Source organism: Pteropus alecto, unplaced genomic scaffold, assembly GCF_000325575.1.
Source record: "Pteropus alecto unplaced genomic scaffold, ASM32557v1 scaffold61, whole genome shotgun sequence".
Taxonomy (NCBI): Eukaryota; Metazoa; Chordata; class Mammalia; order Chiroptera; family Pteropodidae; genus Pteropus; species Pteropus alecto.
The window spans coordinates 9929343-9933445 of NW_006434835.1; positions in this window are offsets into that span (position 1 = coordinate 9929343).

Sequence of the window (4103 nt, forward strand, 5' to 3'; positions counted from 1 at the left end):
TCCCTACACCGTCCACGTTATTCCTTAAGAGCGTGAGAAGCTATAGTTTTCTTCCAGAAAACTTGGGCAGTTGAGGAAGAAACACTATCAGATCAGTTGTGTTTGGAGAACATATCAGCTAAGCAGCTGCCCCACACTCCGCTTTTCAGTGGAGTGCTTTGATGTGAACAGCATGGTATTCAGTCTTGATTTCTTAGAGTAGCTCTACCAATTGATGCAACAGAATACAAATTATCCAAGTTCTAGTCTGGGCTCATATTTGATATACCAGTTATAAATATTAAAAGGCAGAAGCAGGTGGATTTCAGAGAGATAGTCCAGAGTAGAAGTTATAGCACAAATTGGATTAGCGTTCTTGTTTTTGTTTTTTAAACTTATATTATCTTCCTACCATAGACTGCCCCTCCCTCTTTTTTAAAGATAACTTATATTTGCTGCTTTTATTTTTCTTGATCCACTCTGTTAATCTCTGCTTTTTAATTGGTATGTTTATATCATTTACATTTAAATTAATACTATAGGGCTTAAGTCAATCCTTATTTTTGTTTCGTGTGTTTATTCTTTTTTTCCCCTTATCTTTTTGTAGGTTGCTCAAACACTGTTTTAGGATTCCACTTCGATTTGTTGGTAGTGTTCGTGCAGGCATTGCTTGATAGTTTTCTCCGCAGCTGCATATGCGAGTTCTTACAGCCTATTGGTATCAATGTTTCACCACTCTGCGTGTAGCATGGACACCTCACTTCCATTTAGGTCCCTTCATCATCCCTACTATTGAAATATCATTGTCTTGAGTGTCAGATGGTGATATGGACTGAATATTTGTGTCCCCCAAAAGTTCATATGTGAAGCCCAATCCTCCAGTGTGGCTGTATTTGGAGAGAGAGCCTAAAAAGAGGTCATGAAGATTCAATCAGTTCATAAGGGTGGGGCCTTGATCAGATAAGATTAGTGTCCTTATAAGAGGAGGCAGGAGAGAGCTTTATCTTTCATTCTCTTCCCCTTCCTAGCACACAACCCCCCACCCCATACCCCCACAGGCATGTAACACAGAAAGGCTGTATGAGGACATAGCAAGAAGCGGCTATTTGTAAGCCAGGAAGAGAGTCCTTATCAGAAATCCTGCTGCAAACTTGATCTTGGGCTTTCCAACCTCCGTAAATGTGAGAAAATAAATTTCTATTGTTTAAGCCTCTCGGTTTACGGTATTTTATTGTGGCAGTCCAAGTTGATCAATACAGATGGTATTATAATTTTTGTTTCAATCCTCAAATAAGATTTAGAAAGCTCATCAGGAAAAAAAATATAGTCTAGTGTAGGCTATTCTTGGCTAATGATTGAGCCATGTTTTGATTCTTCTCCTCGTTACATTTTTTCTTCTCCATGCTCCCAGATTTCCTCATTTATCATTTCTTTTCTGTTCGAAGAATTTCCTTTAGCCATTCTCTAAGAGTAGGTCTGTTAAGTGACAACTTCATATAGTTTTCCTTCATATGAGGATACTTTTGTTTTTTCATTCCTGAAAAATAGTTTTGCAAGATATGGAATTTGCAGTTAACAGTTCTTTCCTTTCAGCACTTGAAAAATATGTTACCACTTCTCTCTGTCTTCCATTGCTTCAGCTGAGAAATCTACTATAATTCAAATAGATAATACCTTGTTTCTATTAAGATAATATCTTTGTTTTTATTGTTTAAAAGTTAAAGATACATTAGGATGTATCTTGACATGGATTTCTTTGGGTTTATCCTACTTAATTTTCTCTTAGATTTTTAAAATATGTATAATAATGTCTTTCTATAATTTGGAAAGTTCAGCCATTTTTTCTTCAAAGGTGGGACTCTAATGATAGGAGTCTCAAAAAAAAACCAAATTGGATTGTTTGTCCTTGATTGGATTAGGCATATCTGGGTTGAAATTCTGGATATGCTACTTAGTAGCTAAATCATTTAGGTAAAATTAGTGTTTCAGAGTGAGTATGCATGTATGTATGTATGTATGTATTCATTTAATAAAATGAGATGTGATGCCAGCCGATATTGGGCCTCTGTTGTTTTGATCAGCAACCTCCATCTCCCTGACCTTTTACACGTAGGCACACATTATTTTCTTTGGAGAACTGCTCTTTCTTCACTGTATTTGGTGTATTTGCCAACCATAATACCATTGCTACCCTTACCACACTCTGCAAGTGTGATTGAATTTTGCTCACCCTAGAAAATGAACTACATGAGGCATCAGCATTCTCTTGTTCACCCCACTGCCTGGAATAATGCCTCATTCATGAGACTTTAATTATGATTTGTTGCACGTATAAATAAATAATGATTCAAATCCGAATAGTATTTCTTTCCCAGTGTAATGAAGGAACAGAACACTTAAAGCTTTGCAGTACAAGTAAGCAACTGGCTCTGTGATGAAAAGCAGGAATTTATTGCATTAGCCATCTAATTTTTCTGTCTCTCTATTGCTTGCTCCATATTTTTTCCTCTTCCTTTGGCTATATCTATTTTACTCTGCATGTCTTCGTCTAAACCCTCTTCGTGTTTTTCTCCCTAAGTCTCTAAGCTTCCCTATTTCTTATCTTTCTTTTGTATAGTATATTTTGCTTGTATCTGTTTTTATTCTTAGTTCTGTTCTTTATCTCTACTTACATTCTCATTTTAATCTCTTTTTTGCTTCTTATCTGTCTTTCCAGTGCATCATCTCTATTCTACGAGTATCAGATCACAGTGGAACTCTAACTTATTTGTATTTATTTAGTATTTAGTATTTATTAGGTATTTATTTGCTATCTCTTGGAATAAAGATTTATCTTTCTTTTTCTAACTAGAAGAGCCATTTAATCTCTTAAATTTAATATACGTAATTTAAAATATGCTATATAATCTATTTAAATATTAAATATATTTAAATACTAAAATCAAATGTATATAAGGAAGATATAACTTTTATTAATCTCCAAACTCTTCATTAACTTTTCTTTTTTATGGATTAAAGGCTATTAATAGAAAAACAATTCTCAATTTCTCTTTTAAATATGAGTCTATGATGTCTTTTATTAAGCTGATGCTAAAGCCACAGTGACTGTGACAAGCAGGTCTGATGACAGTAATGTTGATTAATCTCCATATGCCTGAGCATCTGGATTTAGGAAACTGAACGGGAAACACTCAAAGTAACTCAGCATCTTGGGTGTTCGCTGACTGGTGTATACTGACTATGCATATTAGTCCATCGGAATTGTCTAGTGGAAGAACTCACCATGACCAGTGATCTGGCTGTGTTGATGGTTCTGTTCTCTGGGTAGAGAATGACCCTTCATTCAGCCCACTCTCCAGACCTCAGTTCTGCCCCTGCCAATGGACTGCTACAGAGCCTGGCCCCAGTGGAGAAGAAAGAGGGAGTCCCTATGTCTCTGCCTGAGGGATGGCAGTTGACATGGCTATGCTCATACCTCCCAGGCACTGCTACCGCTGCCCTAGCCTGATCCCTTTTGCCATTTCCCCTCTCTTTGCCTTTCCTCCCCTCTGCTAACCTGTCCCAAGTGCTTAGTGCTCTGTCTTCCTTATCTTCATCACTGTCCCAGGAATATATATATATTTTTATCATGAATCAATACAATAATCTCTCCCAGGAGGATCTTCAGCCTTGAACCTTGACTTTCATTGGGAATAAAGAGACCTGTTCCCTGGGACCCTCCAATACTGATGCTCTCAATTTCTGCTCCTAGCTTCACCCTCATTTCTTTGATAATATGTGCCCAGGGCCCACAACCAGTTCAGTTGAGTATTTTTCTCATCCTTAGATCACTCTATGAATATTGGAATTGGAAAAGATCTTTCAAAGTACTTAGGTGACATTTCATTGGTATACGCGTAGGCTGAATATGTTTACATCTATTAGATGTTATTTATCAGGCTAATCAGCCCCCAAATCTATCAACTTTTTTTTTTTTTTTTTTTTTGATAAAGCCCAGTGCTTGCAGGGAAAAGATATTTTTTTCAAACTTGGGTCTTCTTGAGACAATGTGCAAAACTGGATTCACAGACCGCCAATGTGCTTTCTATCTTCCTGCAAAGAGGAAGGAAAAACTGAGACCTTCA